The sequence below is a fragment of the Triticum dicoccoides genome, chromosome 2B, assembly GCF_002162155.2.
Source record: "Triticum dicoccoides isolate Atlit2015 ecotype Zavitan chromosome 2B, WEW_v2.0, whole genome shotgun sequence".
In the NCBI taxonomy this organism is placed as follows: domain Eukaryota; kingdom Viridiplantae; phylum Streptophyta; class Magnoliopsida; order Poales; family Poaceae; genus Triticum; species Triticum dicoccoides.
The window spans coordinates 32,008,515-32,032,782 of record NC_041383.1 but is presented as its reverse complement, the minus strand read 5'-3'; the positions used below and the strand labels follow the sequence as shown (position 1 = coordinate 32,032,782).

The 24,268-nt window shown below is 43.6% G+C and overlaps 1 long non-coding RNA gene and 1 pseudogene across 2 annotated transcripts; both read right to left on the bottom strand.

Moving 5' to 3' along the window:
* Window positions 1-4,807: 4,807 nt before the first annotated feature.
* Window positions 4,808-16,128, bottom strand: LOC119360334 (annotated as a pseudogene).
* LOC119361963 lies at window positions 5,155-11,454 on the bottom strand. Of its 2 annotated transcripts, XR_005173045.1 has the most exons (8): window positions 10,511-11,454; window positions 9,641-9,688; window positions 9,344-9,559; window positions 8,737-8,826; window positions 8,566-8,657; window positions 7,082-7,244; window positions 5,769-6,743; window positions 5,155-5,370 (listed from the first exon to the last, which is right to left on the bottom strand). It is a non-coding gene; the product is annotated as an uncharacterized LOC119361963 (long non-coding RNA). The 2 variants fall into 2 exon arrangements; XR_005173044.1 differs by having other exon boundaries at window positions 8,566-8,826.
* Window positions 16,129-24,268: the final 8,140 nt, after the last annotated feature.

The window sequence follows — 24,268 nt, the reverse complement described above, 5'->3', positions numbered from 1 at the left end:
GGTCCCGGTTGGTGCCACCAACCGGGACCAAAGGTCTCTTTTCAGCAGCCCAAAGGGTGGGAAGCAGAGGCCTTTGGTCCCGGTTGGTGGCACCAACCGGGACTAAAGGGGGGCCATTAGTCTCGGTTGGTGCCGCGAACCGGGACCAATGCTACCCTGTAGTGCCGGTTTGTGGCACCAACCGGGACCAAAGTCCTGTTGCAACCCGGTCACGGCCGAAAGTTTAGTCCGACCTCGCTAGTTGAGAGGGGCTCGGAGTGGTTTATAAACCCCACTGCCGCTGCCCTCTCGAGCTCCTCTCCAATGCAGGCTTACGGGCCTAATCTCTGTCACGCTGTGCCTGTGGGCCTACTGGGCCTGCTGCGGGCCTGAATCCTGGCCCATGGTTGGGTTTCTAGTCGTATTCAGGCCGTGGTGGCCCAGTAGGTGGCACATTTTTTTTAAAAATGTTTTCTTTTTTGATTTATTTATTTTGTTTTGTTTATACTTACAGCAAAATACTTACTAGTTTTTCATGTAATTCTTTTTGATTTTAGGTAATAAAAATTATAAACTTTCTGTTAGTGCCATTTGTTTTCCAATTTGAATTTCTTTAAATTTGTGTGAACCACTAGTTTTTGAATAACTTTACTATAAAAATAGATTATTGAGTGATTCTTTTTCCTTCTATTTAACATTACTGTGTTTTATCATTATATTCAAAAACATATTTTGTTATTTTAGTTTCTAACAAAAAATTCTTTATGATAATTCTTTTTTCTATTAAAGTTTCTAACAAAAAATTTCTTTATGAAAATTCTTTTTTCTTTCAATGTTTTGAACTGAAAATAAATGATAATTTTAGTTGCATAAATTTTATATAATTTTAGTTTCAATAATACTAGAGGTTTATAAAAGTTTATTTTGTTTTTACTTATTTATGAAAGTTTATTTTGTTTTTACTTATTTAATTTCTTTTCTTTTTTGCTTTTTTATTAATTTTATGAAAATTATTTCTTTTTTGATTTTTTATTTTATTGTTTCTACTTACTGTTCTATTTTTATTTATTTTATTAAAGTTTGTTTATTTTACTTTATTAAAGTTTATTTTGTTTCTACTTATTTATTTTCTTTTCTTTTTTCTTTTTAAATTTATTTTATGAAAATTCTTTTTGCTTTTAATGTTTTACACACAAAAGCTCTCTCCCCAGTTCATTGGTCGGTTCATTGGTCCCGGTTCATGAAAATTCTTTTGGCCGGTTCATTGGTCCCGGTTCATGGCTTGAACCGGCACTAAAGACTAACCTTTGGTCCCGCTTCAAGGCACCAACCGGGACCAATGGTTGTGGGCCAGGAGCGAGGCCCATGGGTCCCAGTTCGTCCCACCAACCGGGACCAAAGGGGCCGGACGAACCGGGACCAATGCCCCCATGAGGCCCGGCAGGCCCCCTGGCCTCACCAACCGGGACCAATGGGCCCATGGGTCCCGGTTCGTGACTGAATCGGGACTAATGGGCTTATCTGGACCGAACGTATGCCCTGTTTTCTACTAGTGTATAGAGTGTAATATTTACAGTGTGGGGATGTTGGTGGCCAAGAAAGTTTATGCCCTTGTGAAGACATTACTGTGAAGTCCTAAGTTAGTTATCCTGTAAAAAGGATTCTTATGATAAGCATGTAAAGAAACTTCTAAACTTTTTTGTAGATATTTAAGTGTCGATACCATCTTTTGGTATAACACAGAAAAATCAAGTTTTGAGGCCAGAGATTTACCTTGCTTTCGCATGTGCATTACTTTAGCTAATCAACCTGTCATCGAGCTTTTAGTTCAAGTTCACTAAATTTCTTATACCGACATTTCAGGGATAATACGACTGACCCAACTGTTACCGGTGCCATGCTTTTGGGGTCGACCAAAACATTTAAAAATGTTAAATGTGGTTATGTGATAAAATCAAGTATGAAGGAGGAAGAGATCAACACCAGCCACGGCAACAAAGATGATAGCGTGTCTCAGTGAGCATGAGCAATGGCACACGCGTGTCGAGTACCTACCAAGATGCTTCCCTGGTCAGACTCCGAGCACTTCCTCCTTGCCGACGCCGCCTTGGCTATTGTTGTTGTCTCCTCGGATAAGCCGTATCAGGTTGGTTCCATTGCACTGCAAATACTACCACTTCTATTGGGCAACTAAATACAACTTGCAAGCATGGGAAAACATGTACACCAGTGTTGTCGGGCACGCGGAAGCCAATTCCTTGGGTCACCCATTGTTCACCAGCTGCTCTAACCAGTAACCATGCCTTGCTCCCAGTAAATTTGAGCTTGCAGCCATTTAGGTAGCTTCTTGTCATGCTCACATCTAGCAGCAAGAAAAATGAGAAGCTGCCGACTAGAGTGTAATGTCTTAGTGGTAGTGGCGACCACCAAGATATGATGCTCTAATGCAAAATATTATAGGAAAATCTACCACTTCTATTGGGCAACTAAATACAACTTGCAAGCAAGGGAAAACATGTACACTAGTGTTGTCGGTGCGGAAGCCCATTCCTTGGGTCACCCATTGTTCATCAGCTGCTCTAACCAGTAACCATGCCTTGCTCCCAGTAAATTTGAGCTCGCAGCCATTTAGGTAGCTTCTTGGCATGCTCACATCTAGCAGCAAGAAAAATGAGAAGCTGCTGACCAGAGTGTAATGTCTTAGTGGTAGTGGAGACCACCAAGATATGATGCTCTAACGCAAAATATTATAGGAAAATCTACTTACTTTAACCACTTTTCGTATTTGGTATTTAATCCATCTACATGTACAAACACGAAATGCAGATATTGTTTTGTTATTGAGAAATTTTATGATGTGCCCAATTATGGACCGTACATTGATAATGATCTAATGGTTAGGATGATGCGTCGTTTGATAATTCAAGAAAAGGTCATGTCTTTACAGAAATGTTCAATTCCCCCTCGGTTTGAACTTGTAAGGTGTACTAATTTTTAAAAAATTCAAACTTACCTAATTTTGACCAAGTTTATAGTATTAAACATAAATATCTACTATAGAGAAACAATATCATTAGATTCATGATGAAGTATATTTCCATATTTGATTTATTTAGGGGCTGTTCGAAAAGCCTCCACGCCCTTGCTACGGAGCGGAGCGGACGGAGCGACCTTCTGGCCACTCCGTAGATTATAGTTGCATGCCACTCCGCTCCGGAGCGGAGCTGCGGAGTGGGAGTGAGTCCGAACCAGCCTTTAGTATTGTAGGTGTTAGATGTATTTTGCTACAGATTTGATCAAACATAGGAAACTTTGACTTTTGAAAATTTAATTCACCTTATATTTTGACAGATATGGAGTAGTAATTGCTGGACCAGATCCATGCACCATCATCTGAAACCCATGTAGTCATGAGGTGTGATGTTAATTTTAACAAATCTGCCCATGGACAGAACCTCGATACCATGATTCACAGACCAACCCACATAGAATTTGTGTAGACTGACATATACACCGAGTTCATCTTGTGGTATGTCCCTGAACTTTTCCAAATACAATGCTCTTAGTTGGGATGCCATCAAGCTCCAAACCAAACCAAACCAAACCAAACCTGGGAGCACTTTACTTGCCAATAAATTAAGATAACTTTTGCTTAAGGTTTTGTCGTAGTTCATTACCAAGACGGGTAGCACTGTATAGTTTCCTAGCAGCAACATTTGGCCAGCTTCTTAGATTTTATCTGCATGAATAGTAGATTTGCTCATTTTGATTTATAACATAGTAAATGTTCACCTCAGCTGTCAGATTAACATAATGGAATATCGTCAGATGTATTTGAAGGTTGCCATTTTAGGTGGGCCAAACAGCTAGTGCGCTGAGGTCAAAATAAGCATGACACCAGTATACTTTTCAGATATATATACTTTAAAGTGCATTGAAAAGATATAAGTACACTCTTTTAAGGATAAATTTTGAAGCCAAATGTATACTTTTCACCGGACGAAGGGAGTACACATCCATTTTATTAAACAAAAGAAATTCTAGGTCAACGAGTACAAAAATGTTTATAGAAATTGCGGTCAGGCAGGTCGGAAACAAGATTACATAGCTCATTCAAGTAATCTACTATTGGCATGCCAGACAAACATGTTGAACAAACCTAAATACAGAGCATAGGAGAACCATGTTTCTTTCCTTCAGCAAGACAGTGGTGATGCAGAAATTAGTTTATGAGCCAAACGAAATTTACCGACAATCATCACACCAGATTAATTCACTAGCCCAATCTACAAAGAATCAACTAATGAACTGAATTGACTGTAGGACTCGCTTACATACATGATGTACCAACTAGTCATTGAAAATCCAAATCACATGAGAGCCCAGGATTCAGTAAGAACTGGACTATGGCCAAACCAAACACACTATAATTTATTAATCGTGCTCCATATATGCAAACATTTCGGTTCATCTGACATGAAACGCATACGTACATGTCACACGCATCGAAACATGAGCTCGTGTAAGCCTACTTTTTTTCCGGACCTCCGCAACCTAGGTGTACACACATGACACATGCCCGGCCTAATTGAACACGGGATATGGAAAACAAACAGAAATTGAAGGTACATAAGAAAACAAATACTTAATGCATGCCTGCATGAGGTACACGAAGTAGTAGCTACTCCCTCCGTTCCTAAATATTTGTTTTTTTAGTGATTTTAATGGACTACCACATACGGATGTATATAGACATATTTTAAAGTGTAGATTCACTCATTTTGCTCCGTATGTAGTCACTTGTTAAAATCTCTAGAAAGACAAATATTTAGGAACGGAGGGAGTAGATGGGAATGGAATTGACAAAGAGGCTCTCGATGATGTCTTCAAGATGCGAGCTGAAGGTGAAGGCATCTTTCCTATCACCGTAGTACACCCACTGAGAGTGAAGTTGACTAGGGGTTGGGGCGCCACCCGGTGGCGCCACCTCAGAGGAAGTTACGGCGGTGTCAGGTGGGAGGCGCCCCTTCCACTCTCCTATTTATACTAAGGAATGTTCTTTTTGCATTATGTGATGTTATGAAGAAACTGACATTTATAGCAGAACAAACCAACAAAAATGCAACACATGTAGACAAGATAGTTACATTATACTGTCAGTGTTATAAAATCAAACTGAAAGCACAAGAATATATGTGTGTGCAAGTTCCTGACCGGAACTATAAGAGGAAGCAGTAGAAATGTAGCACAAGCAACAGTCTTAGAGGTTACATAAGCGATCAGATAGATGATAATGGCTTAGGTTGCTCGTAATGCTCTATGCATTGCGGAATGCTCCTCCTCGTCCTTCTCCGCCCCACAAGGTGAGGGGCTCGTGGATGGCTCGGCTTCCTATATATATATGATATGATATGAAAAATACAAGTAAATCTGCATAACAAGCAGAAAAAGGCCATATATATGATTTGCATTTCCTAATGTAACACTTCAAACTTAGAATGCAGCAAACAATCTGACTATCATAGCAGCATATGTCAGCAATTTAAAGCTTTCAGTCTATTTGAACAATTAGACACCAGATAATTATACAAAATTTATTTCTCTATCTACAATTCAGCCCTGTCTGCACATATATTAGATAAACTGAAGTAATCGCAGATATATGTTTCTCAATCAAGCAACTAACAAATTAATCACATATTCGAAATTACCAAGAAATATTTAAGAGCAGCAAAACAGAACGCCAGACAGTAAATGATTAAATCACACGTACTGAAGGAGGCACGCACCAGTCTCAGCCCCAAGCCCATTTAAGCAGAGACGACCGCGTTGGACGCAAATAGCAACTGCATCGCCTCCCTCCCATAGACGTAGAGCTTCCTGCTGTGAAGGTCCTCATCGATCGTGCCTCCTGAATGTGCATGTGCGCACTGTTAAGGGCAGAAGGAAACCAGTGTACAATATTTGTGGCGCACCAAGCGTATCGTTGTGCTTGTACATTTCGTCAAGTAGTTAACAATATTTGCTATATGCTTAGGTGCAAAGCCACAAGTCAAGCATGAAGTTACAAAAAGTACTTGACGCCACTTCTTCCAACAAACACTCTTGTACCTAATGGAAAATGAACGGAAGACTAATAATGATCTCTAGAGTATTGGTTGGAGAAAGAAACCTTGCATTAATCATTGATGCCCTTATAAAGATCTCTAGTCATAAAAGTATTGGTTGTAGAAAGAAACCTTGCACTAATCACTGATGCCCTTATCATATAGTAGAATCAGCTGCGGATTTCTACAAGCGCCGAAGGCCAGACACAATAAATCACATCAGTATGAAAGGAACAATGGATACACGGACAACTCTTGGTATATTTTCCTCAGTTTACAGTGTGACTCAGCAAGCCAAAGGTAGATGGATATATAAAAATATAACAGAACAAGAATGCCATCAATACAAATTATAGTGCTTTTTAAAACAAAATAGCATGAACAATAACGTGGTCTACGTCATATTAACGTCCTCCTTAATACAAAATTTGTGTGTTTGAGAAAAAAAATGAACAATGAGGTGCATACATGAGAAGAGAACACATAGTTGCACGGTATCAACATTTTCAAACAAACATATGAGAAGTCCGGGATGAATTGGAAATATTCAGTTCTGCTCTAAAGTAAGACGAGGAAAGAGACTGCCTGAGTTTTGTTGATGGAAGAACAATGCGTGCTTCCAAGATCATAAAGGAAAACCTGCCCATCATTTCGAAACTGCGGAACGAAAAGAAATCAAGAAACTATTATATATTATCATTGTGTAGTGCTGAATTCTTGGACCCTATTATCACCAGCTCTGGTTCACAAACAATAAATAATTATCACATGTCCAGAAAACTTGCACTCAGAGATTATTAAAAAAAATATAATGAAAGATACTAAAACAAAGTGAACAATTGCTCATAAGAGAAAACTTTATGTAGTGAGACATATAGTTCATGGCATACTTATGCAAGAAAATCAACCGCAGAACTTAAATAGAGTTAACCAAGTGCATATACTTTGTGATCTCTGCCAAAACAACATGGACAATGCACTACAAAGTCGCCTACCCCGTGTAGTTGCTGTTGGTGCCGCTGGGCATTGATGTCCTGGTACTCCACGGTTGTGATCCTGCCTCTAATAAGCCTGCACTAGAACAAATCGCCGCCCTCAGGACAGAGGGATGATCTGGCTGTCCAAGACGAGGAGGAGGGAGGCGTCTGCCTGGGAGCTCTATTAGCAATAATAGTTTAGGCACTGAACCAGAACAGTTTACAATAGTCTGAGAGTTTAGGCACTATTAGCAATAATCTGAAAAATGCACAGGAAAACCTAGTAATTAAGATGCAACGTGAATGACTGAGTAAATTGCAAGAAACCACCACTTTGAAGGCTAGGTTTGCAGAAATCACTACTATACATTTTTTTTGGGTAGAAAACACCATGTCTAGCATAATCTTTTTGCAAATAACACTGATTGGCGGATTAGAGCGCTTTAAGTATGTTTATGACAGGTGGGTCCAGATTTTGCCGACGTGGCGTAACGGTTCGGCCGAGACGGCGTTAGATGATGTATTTATCTAGATTTACAAACGAGTCCCTGTAATTTGAAGGAACACCCTTAGATGAAAACCAAAAAAGCAATCAGCTCCCTAAGCCTATCCAAGCACGCGAGCAGAACTTCAACACGACGATGGCTCTCGTCGACGGCGAGGGGGCGCTCCAACCGGGTATGGGAGGCGGCGGTCGTCGGGGTCTGGGCCCCGTCGCCGAGCTCCTGCTGTCCCATGGCACCCCAAGCTCTGCTCGATCCCGAGCAGCCAGCCACCTCTGGCCTCCAGCCGCCCGAGGCCGCATCAGCTGCTCCAGGCCCCGCGCGCCCCTGCTCCTCCCCAAGCGTGCTCCCGCGCCGCCGGCAGCCGCCTTCGTCCGCGGCCACAGGAGCCAGCAGCAGCGCTGCCCCGCCCGAGCTCCTGGCCTGTGCGCCTCATGCCCGACCACGCCTCGTCCCTGCCGCCCGCTCGCCGCAGCTCCGCGCCACGCGCCGCCTGCCGCAGGAGGCAGGACCTGCCCGCGGCCCCTTCCCCTTCTCCTATCTTCTTTTTATTCTTCTTCTTCTCTCCCTCACGCCATCTCTCTGCTATCTCTCTCTGTTTCCTTCCAGCAGGGACGCACCCATGGCCGGCAGCAGCAGGACGGGCGGATCTCGCCGGATCCGGTGTCGGGTGGGGGCAGGTGAGGTAGGTTGTTTTTTTGAGGTGTTTTTGGCAAAAAGAACCCCTCTAACGCCATCTCCGATGATGTTATGCCACGTCAGCAAAATACGGGACCCACATGTCATAAACGCGCTCAATCGGCCCTAATCCACCGATCAGTGTTATTTGCAAAAAGATTACGCCAGACATGATGTTTTCTGCCAAAAAAATGTATAGTAGTGTTTTCTGCAAACCTAGCCTTCAAAGTGGTGGTTTCTTGCAATTTACTTTGAACACAAGTACTGAACCAGAACAATCAGCAAGAAGTGGAAAATTCACAGGCTCCTACTAGGACTCACCTGGAAGCTGACACCTTGCATTACACGATTGTCCCCAAAAGGACTTCTGCACATCCCCAATATATCTCCCCAAATCTAAGTTCTTAGACAAGCTAGAATCATGCACCACGATCAAAACAAAAGGCCATTCATCAAGCTGAGCAGAATTGGTAACAAGAAAGACGTGAATACCGGTGTATCAGACGGGGACAAATCGATAAAGGAAAGTGCAAAGTGCACCTTAGTAGCAGAGCCGATTTGCCGAGCAGATCAGGGCAATTCCTGAGAAAAAAATTGTAGCCAACCATACGGGTTAATTTTAAGAGCAAACACATGATGAGAACTATATGCTATATTCAGTAATGAGTTTCTTATGAAATCTGTTACGATCATGTGATATTATTAGGGAGTCAGAGACTTCGTAATGAACTTGTTATTTTGGTTTAACAATATATTTGAACGGTTTTATGTTATTATTTTTTGTCATGCCATAGTCATGCATAACTTTTCTTGCATGCAGTCACTTTTCTTTACATATAGTTGCAGCTGTTCAATCCATCTAACACACTATCTGTTGTCCCACTTCTAAAACTGCATGGTGTCTATTCTTTCTGTGTAGATCACTGCATTTTAATACAGTGACAAGCCCACTTAATTTCATGTGGTTTAAAAGTGCGCAACACAACACATCTGATTTCACACCAATATTCACACAGTCACATACAACAACCTTGCTCAAAATTTCACAAAAGAAAAACCAGAACCAACCGAACAATCTTGCTGTGTCGGAAGAAATTACCTGAAAAGTTTGTCAGGCAAACCTAATCTGTCACTATCATAAGGTGGTCATATCTCAAGCATTTCGTGCTATCATACTTCTTTTCATGTTGCAGACCTAATATTTTCTTTATATTTTGGATCTCTGCATTCTCCATTAACTGCTTATGGCTTGCTTCTCTCACATTTAATAATTTACCCCTGAGAGGAAACACACCATAGTGATCCCATCCGCCATCTGCAATGAAATCAGGCTGAACTCTTCAGTATGACAGTGAAATCGCATACTATGTTCTTTTAATAGGTTCGTGTTACTCACAGCCAAAGCCTTTGTTGAACTTGTCAGAGTTCTTCCGTCATTTGCATTCTGTAACAAGTTAGATACATTAGGTACTTCCCAGATTGTTGGAAAGATTCTGTTACCAGTCTACTTCTACAGGTGGCCTATTTTTTCTGTTGAGTGGACACTGGATTGACTATTGAGTTATGTAGTCTTTTCAGGTGATGTATTTTTTTTCTAGTTAGCTGAACAAAAATGTGTAGCACAGAAATAATATATATAGGAAAATAATGCCGATAAAGTATACTTTCATGACAGACTTTATGGCGTAATTTCCTTTATATTAAGTGAGTCTCCTTATCAAACATATGCAATGCAAAAGATTGGACATTACCATCTATATGATGAAGTTACTAAACGTGTTTAGATAAATTAACACTCCACTTTACTGGATCGAGTTTCCTAAACACTTCATTGTGTGCCAAAGATTTTACGAACCATGCCATTGCTACATGAGAAACCACAAATGAAACCATAGCAAAAAAGAGAGTACTATTCACAAATAACAATAGATCTAACATCCCCTGCACTATTGAATATACTTAAATTGTCTTGACGCCAAGTTTACATCAATAACCAAAAGAGGATGCTAAGCAAGACACTTCTAACATTTCCCTTAAAATATTGCTACATCAATGCATGCTAACAGTTGCATGAAAAAAACAGTTGGCTTAGCTGGTGTATGTATGTTCCAAACAAATCTGAATAACTATAATGCTCTTATGCTTAGAAAAATGCTGTTTTCACATTTGAACTTATTCAGTCAGCAGTCCAACTATCCAAGTATGGATCCATATATGCATGTACCCTGCATACCATGAATTTAGTAATAAAGCAAACAGCAGATACCTGTGGCAGTCCAATTGATTTTGTTTCCGTGCACAGCGTTTTTTGGCCGGCCACAGAATCAATCACCAGAGGCTGTTGTGTACGTGAGTGTCCAAGTTATTGGAACCAACTCTGTCCAAGGATTGAAATTCGAATAGGAGGTCGAGTACGTGTGTGTTGCTGCTGTACAAAGCATCATCCAGTAGTACTCCAGAAGTAGCAGTCAGCTTTCTTTGTCATCGTCGTTGCCATAAGCACTCGCTGCTGTGCGGCTGTGTTAATAAATTGTACTCCCTCCGTCCGAAAATACTTGTCGAAAAAATGGGTAAAAATGGGTGTATCTAGAACTAAAACATGTCTAGATACATCCATTTCTCCGACAAGTATTTCCGGACGGAGGGAGTACGCATCAACTAATTCCACCCCTTGATCACCACCTCAACCAAACAAAAATATTTGGCATCAAATTGGTGAAGAGCGAACCTGAATCTGACTTTGTATCGAGGGGCTGGAATTTGGTTGGAGGAAGAACACCACCGTCATCCTACAGGGAAGAGCGTGTGCATCTCTGTCGTGCATCTCTCGTTCGTCGGGTGGATGGGTGGCGACGAATAACAGAGAGAGGGGGTGCTGCTTACCCGAGCAGGAGGTCGCCCACACCGGCGCAGGCCACGGCGTACAAGACGTGGAGCTCGGCTGCACCACACCGGCGTAGACCACGTCGACCAAGGCACCTTCTTCCGTTGTCCTCGTCCATGGAGGTTTCCTGCTGCTCCAAATCGAACGAACAAGTTCCCATCACCACCACCACCTGCACGAGCTTACTCTGCCGCGCCTCCCGTCGAGCCGCCGCCGTCGCCATCTCTCTCCAAATCAAAGGAAGGCAAGGGCGAGGTACACCAGCCCTGCTCGGGCCGGTCACGTGGGGTGGTGCAAGGCTGGAGGAGCAGCTGAGGGTTGGAGAGAAGGGGTGGCGGCGGCGGCAGGTAAGGGAAAGGGAGAGGGATGGCAGGGGCTGGGCCGTTGAGGTGTCCCTTCGTAGGTAAGGAAACGAGACGAAGACCTTTTCTCTCTTGCCTTTTTTGTCTCGTATACTGTGTGGGATGACATGGACAGCCACAAGATATGGGCGAAGCTCGCGATTGGCCAACGCAAATCTCTCTCGCTACTGGCCGCCGTGAACGGTACGCCTCTGCCGATGTGGCACGCGCGAGCGACCGCGGTTGATGCATACGTTAATGTGTTGGATGACCCGTTGCACCACAGGCAGCAGCTGACGACTATGTTTGAATCAGGCTTTGTTGGTGGTCTTCCACTCATCTTCTATCATCGAGTCGATGTCAGCAAAGGCGACCTCCTCCGTGACCTTGTGCTCATTGGCGTAGCACTCCACGCAGTTGGCCACGTCCCTGTTGTTCCGGGGCTGCATGAACGTTTCCGTTAATTTAACTAATTCAATACTATGCTAGAGATTAGCTAATTACAAATAAACATGGTTAACTGCACATACATGTATGCTTACCAACGTACTTTGGATGAAGCAGCAAGGTCATTCATTAGGCGCCCAATCTTGGCGCGCATGCCATGACGACATCAGGGTATCCAAGTGCCCACTCAGTGCTCCCTTGGGCATTTCATCACCCATGCAAACCATCGTATACACGCATAGCTGTACGGCGCCTATGGACATGGCGGCCAAATGCAATTTATCTTCAAACCTTGGCTTGTGATTTTTGTGCAACCATTCAGCTTCTTGGACATAAGAGCATCTCCAGCCGTTGGCCCCAAGGGGGCGCCTAAAATCGCCGCCTGGGGCGAGCCGGCGCAAAAAAAGGGCCTAGGGGCAAGTTGGCCCCCAGTCATCAGCCCCAGGCCCGCCTCCAGACGCGTCTGATTTTTTTTTTTAAATTCAACAAGTTTGGTGAAGTTCGGTTAAAACACGTCTAAATTTTGGCAAACTTTGGCATATATCGTTTCGCGACGTGTTTACAAACATAAACTAAAAAAAGAAATCACTGAAAGCGGAGTAGTCGCCGTCGTCGCCGCCATCATCGCCGTCGTCGGCGGCGGCCTTCTCCTCCTTGACGCGGCCGCCCCTGCTGGACCCCTACCCGGCGTCGCTGTGGCGGACTGGTGGCGGCGGCGGCGGCGCGTCGTCCTCGTCGCTCTCGTCGAGGACAACGACTCCTCCTTCTTCGCGGCCCCGGCGGCGCTGCTTGAAGCGTCGTAGGGCGGCGATCTCGCGCTCCCACTCCATCCTCGCGAAATCCTTGCGCGCCCATTTCAGCGCCACGTCGTCATCGAGCTCAGCGTCGCCGGGCTCCGTCTTCACGGCGGGGAGCCCCGGCTCCGTTTTCACCAGCGCGAGCCCCGGCTCCGTCTTCGGCTTGACGAAGCATGGAAGAGCCAACGAGGAGGCGCGCCGGCCGCCCTCGTTGATGATGATGTCGGCGCTACGAGTGCGCTGGCCGAGCGGCGTCTTCGCCGCGGGCTCGGCCTTGACGCCGAGCAGCGGCGAAGAGTCAGAGGAGTGGGAAGAAGATCGCGACGAGGAGTGCGAGCAGGAAGATGAGGGAGAGACGAACCTCCTGGGCAGCCATTGCCCGGCGCGTCGGCGCTGGGCCGGGGCCGCCGGGGCTATACCAATGGCGGGTTGTTGCCGCCCTCGAGGTGCGCCAGCACGCCCTCGAGCGTGCGGCCGGGGACGCCCCACCACACGTGGCGCTCCTCGCTGTTCTTCGTGCCGCCCACCACCGTCACCCCGTTGGTGGACGCCAGCCACTGCTCCTGACGGCGTGCGAAGTAGTCCGCCCACGCCGCGTGGTTGTCGGTGCCGTACTGGAGGAGGGCGAGCTGCTCGACCTCGGCGCCGAAGTAGTGGGGGCGCGTCGCGGCGTCGGGCAATGGGGGAACGGCCACGCCCCCGTTGCTCAGCCTCCACCCCGTCGGCCCGGCGCGCATGTCCGGTGGCGCCGGGATGTTGGCCTCGAACAGGATCCAAGACTCCTGTTCGTGGAGCGAGCGGCCGAAGCCATTGGCCGCCGCAGAGTCGCCGGGGAAACGTGCGGCCATTGGGGAGAGGGAGAGATCGGAGGGGGAAGGGCTCGGCGGCGGCGTACGGGAGAGGGAGGGCTCGGTGGCGGCACGCTGAAGAGGGAGAGCTCGGCGTCTAGGCTGTTGTGGCCAGAGGCGAGGGAGGCCGGCGGCTTAAATAGGCGGGCTCATGTGTACACATGGCGGAAGGGGAGGCGTCGCCGTGCCGCCCCGTGACGCGCCGCCCGTGAGGAATCAATGGCAAGGCTGACCGGCGGCGGCAGCCTTGGCATTGATTCCTGCGGGAACCGAGGCAATGAGAGCGATGAAGCGCCCGTCTCGCTGACTCAGCGGGCCCGCATCTGTTTCGCGCCAAAACCACTTGCTACGGCGCCCCCGGGCGCCCCCAGCGCGCCGGGTTCGGCCTGAGTCCGCCAGCGCTGATTTCGACCCAGGCCGGCAAAAATCGGGCTCCTGGGGCATGACTAGGCTGTTTTTTCGGCGCCGGCGCGAAAACCCCGCCTCGGGAGGCCGTTCTGGGGGGCGGCTAGAGATGCTCTAACAACTCGACTGCTGTTGGAACTGCATGCATGCGCACGAGCATAGGTAAAACGCATAATTATTTTTTATATTAATATTTTTCTAAAAATAGACATAGAAATTATTCCTCAAGATAAACATGCTGACATGTTTGTGAATTTTTACAACACTACTGTTTTGTGACCAAGGAAGTATATGTATGGTTTGTGTTGATTAGTAACAAATCATAAATATTGTATTCCCTCCGTCCGGAAATATTTATCATCAAAATAAATAAAAGGGGATGTATCTAGATGTATTTTAGTTCTAGATACATTCATTTTTGTCTATTTTGATGAATAGTATTTTCAGACGGAGGGAGTATTCACCTAGATGATTTCCCAGCAACATCCCAACGATCCTCTTGCCCCAAGCAACCAGTCTCTCAACGGCTACACTTTCTACTTACATCTGAAATCATAAGTTGATCATAAATTTTCTCTGTTTTCTCTCAGCGGTACTTTAGTTGAAGAAGCTGTACATTCGAAGAAGCAAATGGCCAAGCAAGCAGAGAGATACTTTCTTTCTCTTTAGCATCTTCCACCACGAGTATCTCGCGGTAGTAACTCAAAACTCATCGAGTAGCTCCTTTTGGGGAGGAGGGGGCAAAAGAGCTGAGCTTTGTTATTTTTTTTATTGAGAGGTATTTTGGCCCTTTTTTCTTATTTCCCGGGTTTTGGCCCCTTTTACTGAGAGCTAATAAATTAGTTAGACATGTTTACAGCCCACCACAAAGCGTTTTCCAAAAAAATTGTGATGGGGCATTTCTAATGCTCATGTGCAATCTGTATATGTGTTCTAAAAAATGAAATAAAATAGATAATTCTGTACCTCCTTCTTGATGTGATCAATTGAATATCTTCCATTGAGTCTCAATTCATCATCAAACTCCTTAAAGCAGATTAGCAGTTTATTATAGAACTTCTTCAGATACCCTGGCACAAGAGAAAAGGCGCTCCCATCCCATCTGCGTGACATATTAATTAGTTTCAAACAAGCACCCCCAATTCATCTATTTTGGCTAGAATTATTAGTTGTTCACCACAGATACAGAGATTGGCAAGAGAGATAACCTTTGTATGGCTGCATCGAGCTTCCTATACTCCTCCAAGGTGGCACCAACATCATTGGTATCATCCAAGAGTGTGTGCAGAAAATTTAACTTGGCAAAGATCATTCATGTGAGCGCGTGCTCTTCCTCATAGAACACACAATAGCCCCAAAGGTAGCACTCCACCACACGGTCCCGAGCAAAACTTAGCCCCACATATCCCTTACGATCACTATACCACCTGAAAAAAATCCATGCATACTAACAAAATTGATAGATAGTTCCAATGAAGCATGTACAAGCACATTTATATATATTGATATAGTTGGCTGGGTATATGTTAATGAAAATACTCAGAGATAGCTTTGAGCTCCTTCAAGTGGACAGCCTGGAGGAGGTTAAATTCCAGCTTTGCGAGCTCTAGAAGGATTGGATTGGGCCCTTCTTCTTGTTCGTATTCTAGTATGTAGCATAGTGCATCCAACCTCCTATAGGTCCTTGGTAGTGGTACATGAAGGGCATGCTTGACTTGCTCTGCTAAAGGGGATCCAAGGCTCGGTGCCAATGATTCTACATGATGCCTTGCAAGAGAGATGGCGCCTTCGAGTTCTGGCCCGCCATGGGTCAACATATATGCTGCATTGTAGAGACATAGGATTCCCTTCGGATCATTTTTTTATATCCTCGTTAAAGGTCCCATCTTCACCCCTAAACTTGTTGAATACATCTGCAACACATATTCATGTTAATTCATTTTCATGAAGTGTTCTTGCAAGGTATTCAATGTTTACATATTTAGATGGATACCTGGAGATACCCAAAGAACATGTTCCCTAAGATGGCAGAACCGAAGAGCAACCTCGCGGAGGCTAGAGATATTGAGTTCATTTTCATGTATGTCACATAGAGCAGTGCCTATCTGTATTTCAAAGAGGTGTGCTATTCCTAGGCGTTGGATTGCATCCACCAACTTCATTCTCTCTAAACTATTACTGCAAATCTTAAACAACATGTCAACATCGTCCTTCAATTTATTGATTCTAATCTTCATCCATTCCTCTGACCTCTGCAAAAGTTTATTGGTTACAGTTATCCAAACTAGTCGTTAATGTATCAATTAAACGTATGGGACAACATAGAAACTTTATGGCATACTGTCACAGGAAATGATGATTCAATCACTTGATCAAATTTCAACGATTTTGATGTGTACTAAGAGTAAATGCTGCCTTTGCATAACTAGATGTCAAATATTTTCTGCCTAGGGAGCAGTTTTTTACTTTGCAAAAGCTTACAACTTGAAGGTATGAATTTAAGAAATATATTTGAAATTTTTCTTTATGGTTATAGGGAAAAAGATAACTAGTTCGGGTATCATTAAAATATCCCTTTGATTTTATTCGAGGATGAATTGGTGGTGGTGATATTCGTGTGGAGGCCATGCATAGCCCTTTTAGATAGCGCCACTTTGTGGACACAAGAATAAGAGACAAGGCCATGCATAGCCCTTTTGGATAGCGCCACTTTGTGGACATAAAAATAAGAGGCAATTAACAACAGTGGTGCTTGAACTTGCCATGGATATTCACTTTGACACCTAAACTTGAAAAATACGTCGAACTAGTTCTAATACTTGGCATGAACATGCAGATACGGTGCTAATGACATTCGTAGACGTAAAGGGTGCTGACGTAGAACCGTATTTTGCTGAGTTGGCATGGGTCCACTTTTAGAGACGAATCAAGATTTTAGTTGAATACTATGTCTCTATGACAAGTGGGCCTCGTCCGCCTGTACACAATAAAAATAAAAAAAGAGGAGAAAACTAAAATAAGAAAAGGTGAGCAACAAGGTTTTAACTTTGGAACTAACGAATGTGGGCGACCTGTGCTAGCCACTCGAGCAGATACCATTATATGCAAAATTCGGCCCCTTAGGCTTAATGTACTGTGAAATAAAAAGGCTGCACTACTTAAATTGCTTGCAATTAGTGCTGCCCATTTAGCACATGTTAATTTAAAAAATGCAAAAAATATAGAAATTATAGATCACAGTAATACAAATAAAGTTCAATCATCTGTGTGATATTAAAAGGTATAAATATGATACATAAAACTAAAATAACTAACTTTAAAAAAGTATTTGTATAACTATTTGAATATTCATATATTATTTTAAAAATATTACTGAATAGAATATATGAATTATAACAATGTTTGTATAATTTAATCTAAAATAATATGAATATTTTTAAAATTACAGTTTGTAAATTACTTTAACTATTCAAATATTAGAGTAATTAAACACACATTTTTATAATTCATAAGCATGTTGTTTAATAAAATGTTTCTATAATTAAAATTTATTCATAATTTAAAATTTAAAATGTATATGTGAATATCCACACGTGGATTATATTACATTACATAAATATTAAGAATATAAGCCATGAGCAAATTTATACGCCGGTAAATATTCGTTAGTATTTAGTAAATGTTGTTGTCCGTAAATTCCTTCAAATTAGATATAAGCCATGCATGTACAAAAATGTTTATTCAGTATATTGAAAATTAAATTATATAATTAGTATGTCAATATTTCTTAAACTTACAAGAACATTTTTAGTAAGTTATTTTATTGCATAAATCTGTATATTCATTTTGTTTGTACACGAGTATTTGTGTACGACAAGGTTAGTATTTATGCACCACAAATATTTATAACGCATGACATGGCATGGGGCTTGGTTTATAGATTTTTCTAAATGATATATGCGCATGAATATTTGTATACTATGAGGTAACTATTACTATTACACACAAATATTAACATATGCACACAAATATTTGTATACTATCTGATGGAGTGGTTAGCACAGCGTGGCCACACGCTTCATGTCCCAGGTTCGAAGTCGAACCCTGTCTTAGCATTTTCCATTTTTGCGCTTCTTATCTACTGACAGACGGGGCCCATCAGTCATGGGGACATATTCAACTAAAATTTTGTTTAGCCACTACAAGTGGATATTATGCCACGTCAATCAAATACGATGCCACATCAGGACCCTTTACGTCTACGAATGGCATTAGCATCGTATTTGTATGCTCACACCAAGGTTTAGAACTAATTCGACACTTTTTTAAGTTCAGACACTAAACTGAACACCCGTGGCAAGTTTGACCACCACCGGTGTTGTTACCTTAGAAAACAAGACAAAATCTTGGAACCGTTTGATATGTTGTCACTGTCTTTGTCTAGGTTAGAGGAGCTACTTCCTAATGCATGTGTGAGCCCAGATGTCTTGAATTTGTTCTTCTTCAATCTTTTAACTGATGTGCAAATTTAGTGACCATCTTGTAATTTTATTAGGATGCCTTTCTAACACTGGTGTGGCAGTTTTTTTACAAACCACCATATTCTAGTGCGCACACACTTTTACACTTCTCCTATCTCTTCCTTCTTACCAGTACGTAGTAAATCCCTTTTAGGATCGAATGTGTTTTATTCAATCGTCGCATGGACACTTGTTGTTTACGAGTGAAACTAGAAAAGTAACTCCACGCTAATATTGGATCAATTCTTTAACTAAATACAACACATAACACCCAGCTAAGCCAATTAGAGTATACTAGTGGCAAAACTTTTGCCTCCATTTCAAAAAAATAAATAAAGGAAGTTTGCACAAGTCAGTAGCACACAATAATGGAATGCAGCGATTTAGTGCCCAGGCTCATCTGCACCCATGCCGAACAAAAAAATTCAAAACAAATACTACAAAAATTCAAAAAAGTTCATTTTTTTTCTACTGGTAGATAATTTGGTGTGTGAGGTGCGCTCCAAATTTCAAATCATTTGGATATCTGAGCACATCTCACCAAAAGAGACAAATTGGGGTCTGTAAAAAAGTATACTGTTCTGACCCCAATTTCATCTTTTGCTGAGTGTTAATCATATGTTCAAATGATTTGAAATTTGGAGTGCACCTTACACACCAAATTATCTACCACCAGAAAAAAAAAGGTTTTTTTGAATTTTTTGTGATTTTTTTTGAGCAGGTGCAGATGAGCCTGGGATCAGAAATGGATATTCGATAATAATGTATAAATAGAAGCATGCATGACTGGGGTGGTTTCGGCTCGTATCTCAAGAAGAAGTCACTCCACGCCGAGGGCTCAAACACAGACACCATGGAGCCGGACGCCATGCAGAGAATGGGTTGTTTATGTGTTGTAGGAGTAACTGCTTTTGCTTCCTCGTCACCAGCAAACATTTATACACGTGGACACAATCCGATCTATCACTCGCGGCCCCTACATTGTTTTTTTCTATTGAGTGACATCACCTGCCAGGCCGTGGTTGTGCTGTCTTTTTGCATTGGAAGTATGTGTTTCATTCATTATGTAATAAAGTATAATAAAGGTCAAGATACCGAATATGGCCTTTGGTGGTCGAGCACCGTGCAGGCCGGAATCAGTCCCGTCTGTTATCTTTGCGATCAGTGCAAGCCATTAAGACGCTACCGTATTTCCACCGTATTTGTACAAGTCTCCGCTGCCCACACACCATATTTGCTATTTAAATAATCATTGCGGGCACACGTACACGAGCAGTTACAGCAGTGCAGCACAGCATCATATGAGTCACTCATGTACAAGGCACCGGATTTTGAACCCGTCAAACATGTGCCACGCAGGGAGCCGTTTGAGTCAAACGTTGAGGATCCTGCCGTTGTATTGGTCTCACCGGCTATTTATAGGAGAGATTGCTCTCCATAGCAGCCGCACCCACCCCAAACAAGATCGACATGGCTTCGTCTTCATCTTCAGTTCGCTCCGCGTCAGCATCTGCCGCTCATCATGTGCCCGGACTGCGGCGAGGTTCAGGTGGAGACGAACATCAGCGGGGTAGAAGGCCCCAACGAGGGCAAGCGTTTCTACAAGTGCCAGATCGACACTGTAAGATTCATTTTCGTTCTTGGATTCATCCCCTTTGAATTTGCAAGCGGGCTGCTCTCTAAAGCCAACTCTGATCGGCATGGCAAATTCGTTCTTTTTGCTCATTCTGTTCTTGCGCAGGGCCCCGAAAAATGTGGCTGGTTCAAGTGGGAGGATGCATACACAGGCATCCTCGGGAGGCGTCAAGCAGCTGCGCTGCGGGCGCAGAACGCCCGAGGGCAGGGACCCTGATTGGGTTGGCATCCCTCACCTCCCGCACGTTGCCAATCCTCACACTGCATCCCCCGATATAAATGGTGTTAAAATGCACATTCTGCTTTGTACAGACACACATAAACAGGGGATTCTTTGAAAACATTAATGTTCATGGTTTGATAAAGAATAAATAAAATGACATTCTGAACGAATAATGCATGGAACAATTATGGTTCCAAGCTAGCAAGGATGATTATAAGAGGTAAAAAAAATGGAATTGGTACTACAGGGGGCTGAACTGCGTATATTCGTTTTTTCTTGTTACAGGCCAGTACATGGAGATTCAACATCGTCTCTTGCATCAAAGGTAATTTCATGGAAGTACAATCTTTGGTGTGGCAGCAACGGGAAAACAAGATGAGTATGTATTTTCTTACCGTCGAGTCCAACAGGAGGTTGTCGATTTGTTAACGACTACCCCTTCTGCATCTCCCTCCTCTCCCATAGATGCAGTGGAAGTTCTCTGAGCCGCCATATCCTTCGAGTCACCAACGACCTCACTACCGCCATTTTTGTATGAGCCGAGATTCGCGTCCACCGCCCCGAACTGATCTTTGCCGCTGCTGTCGACCATCGGCCCCGAAGAAATCACATTAGGGGAGCGCCCGCGTCGTTCATGGATGGAAGCAACCACAGACTCGACAATATCAATACCGCCTCCCAAAATATCACCCGCATCAGCCTTAAGGACCAATCTGCAGCACATACATAGTTATCATATAGTCAGATCCAACCAAACTACGGCAGAGGAATAACCGAATAACGAACGGGGGCGAAATCAAGGTATGACAACACCAAAATCAAAGAAAAATCCCCTCCCCGGGGGCAAGCAACGGCAGGAGGAGTAGGAGCGCCAGGATTAATATCGCACCAGCCCATACCTGCCCCTACACCTACATGTGTTGTTTTCAAATCAGCCCAGCAAGCACATGACGTGCTTACGCATCCAGCGCGCACCCGAGGCCCATGTACAACTCTGGCACAGCAGCCCAAGGCACGCATGTATTTCTAATTAGCAGCTGACATATACTTCTGACAGAAAAAAAGTGCACACATCGCAGCGCTTGTCTGCACGGCGCAGGAAACCAGCCTGCACGGTGCTCGGCCACCAAAACGCACTCTCGTCAAGATACAAGCAATGTAGATATTCACCTGACAAAACTAAAAAAAAGGCAAAACGTTAGCCTTTTCTTAGAGGACCACCAGTCAAGAAGAAAAATGGCAATCAAGACCGAAAAATACTCTGTGTTTGAGGCCAACGGAGGGCCATAAGTCTATGGCTACACATGTCCGCACGCGTGAGATCTGGCGACCGCCCTCACGACCAGCGTCGAAAAGCTTGTCGCCTAACTTTGCAGCGGCTAGATCGCCTTTCTTTCTTCTAGAGGTTTTGCTGGGTTGATTCGTTGTAGGAACGCCCTTACATATACACATACATAGAAGTCTAAGGGCATATGTACAATGGTGTTGTTTTAGCAATACCACGTAGGATAAATGCTGAGGTGGCAGCTAAAATAGAAACTCGTTTGCCTTCTCTTAATAATGAAGAGATGGTCTATTAGCAATAAATCTTTCACCACAATTTTCGAAAATCTAGTCACTGGTGATAAGATTAGAAGAGAACACATTGTCCATCATGTTGTTGTTTTTTTTGTCAGCTCTAGACTACGTGGCAGGATTAAGATAAGACAGCTTTCAACCACAGTACATGCCATAACCAGTGGCTATTGTGCAATCTATTATGTATTTAAACCGGCCAACCCTAGTCGTCACTTCCATTACATTCTCGAGAGGGAGCAGGCCGCCGCTCGTCTCCGTGTGGTTCCGTCGACGCTGCCGGGCCTTCCCTCCTCCGCCGAGCCTATACGTACCCACCGGCCGGCGACGTGCGAGCCAGTCAATCAGATCATGCGTCGTCCGAGGCCGCTCACACCCTCCTCGCCGCACGGCTCCGGCCCCAAACTCACCGCCGGCCGCCACCACAACCTCGTCGTCGACACATTTTGCTGCCAGCGACCACGCCAACAACCCCAAGGTGAGCTAGCTAGGGCGGCTTCCCCTTTCTCTTTCTTTTTCTTTTTGCTATTTATCTCAATATTTTTCTACATATGAAAATTTCAATCTGCTAGTTGACGTGTGGATCGATATGCGTGTAAATATTTGAAAATGCTTTATTTGTTGGCGATCGATGATTAATGACATGTTGTATTATTTGCATAATTTCCTAAATGTTGCAATTGTAAATATCCAAGGGTCAATTAATTAAATACTCTCTAGCAGGATATGGTGTGCCAAGTATGCATGTCACGATATTTCTTATAATTATAAATGCTAGTTTTGCTTTATTCATAATAGTATGTGTGCTTGATGGTGCTGTGCCAAATATGCATGTCAAATAGGATATGACGGTGTGCCAAGTATGCATGTCGGAGTGCGCAAAAAACTTTTCAAGTGGATCATCGTTCAATTTCGATATGCTCGTTGAGGGCTTCAAAAATTCAATGTATCTGATGTGTATTTGTTTTGTGTTTGTTGCACAGATTGTCCCATGCAACGCTAGGCTTAAGTTCAGTGAATTAACGGAAGAGAGTGTGCCCTTTCTTAGTCATGGGGTCACTTACAACACTGAACTGCAGAAAGGAGGCAAGAAGCCGTATGGGAGGCGAACGATGAGTTTGCTTCATTACACAGAACGGTCTAACTGATGGAGAGATGATATGTTTTTCCTTGACAAGACCAGTTCCCAAAATGTAGGTTGTCTATCTCGCTGATTCGAATGAGGATGACCCATTTCATTCTTATCTTCAACAGAAGAATCAGACTTGACGATGATTTCAATAGCCGCCTCCTTGACATACTACTGCCAAATAATATCTACATCGGGGGTGCCATATGTGACTCGCCTAACAAACACAAATCTTATCACCAAACACGTAGTGGTATGTTCTCTTAAGTTATATCCATCTAGGTGATTCATGTTGTTCCTTCACCTGACAATTCGGTCATTTTTAGGCGGTTTAGGGGAGCTCGTGAGTTCTTGGTTCGCCTTCTCCGTCTAGCGGGAGGAGCTATTGGATTTCGTTTGCTGGTGGTGATTCTTGGCGTTGGGAGTATTTTATGGTCTCCACTTATGTGGAAGATGAACTTCTTCACATTTTCTCAACGGCGGTGGCCCTTTCGTCTAGGGTGCTGGTCCAGCAGGACAGAAGGTCGAAAACTTCCCGTCCGCGTAGGTGTCCTCCGAGAAAAGTTCAAGCTGGCTTCGGGTGAAGCGGAGGTAGGGGCGCGCCACCGTCTTAGCTCTTGTTGTTTAGCTGGTTAGCTGCTCTTTGGACCTGGTTCTAATTTTGAGTTTCTTTGGGGTGCTATGTACTGTTGTTGAAATTTTAATATAGTTCTGGTTTTGGAGGCCTTTCTTGGAAAAAAAAAGATAAAACCACCTAGTCTATACGGTGATGATAATTGACGAACTTCAGCTGGAAGCGGAATGAGAAGTGAACATATTTTTGTTGCAACTTTACCTGGTAGAATATGGCAAATCCTGCCATTTTTTGCAACAAAATTTCTCTTCTTTTCAAAAGATACATGCGTTTGTGAAGAAACTGACAACCGCATACAACCAAACTTGTCATCTAAAACATCTGCAAATGCCAACCCCTCTCAGTGAACATTCACAAGCTATTGCTGCACCAAACTATAGCATCAACATATGACCCCTGATAGAGACATAATCGATGCATTCGACATGGCTTGTACGTACTGAGTTTGACGCAGATGCATATCACATGACTGATACGTCCAGCGAACATGCCTGACAACGACTTGATTGTGTCCTCTGCGATGCGAATCAAGATACGTCGTCCTTTACAAAACCCCAGGATTGAAAGGTTGGTGATGCGAAGGGTT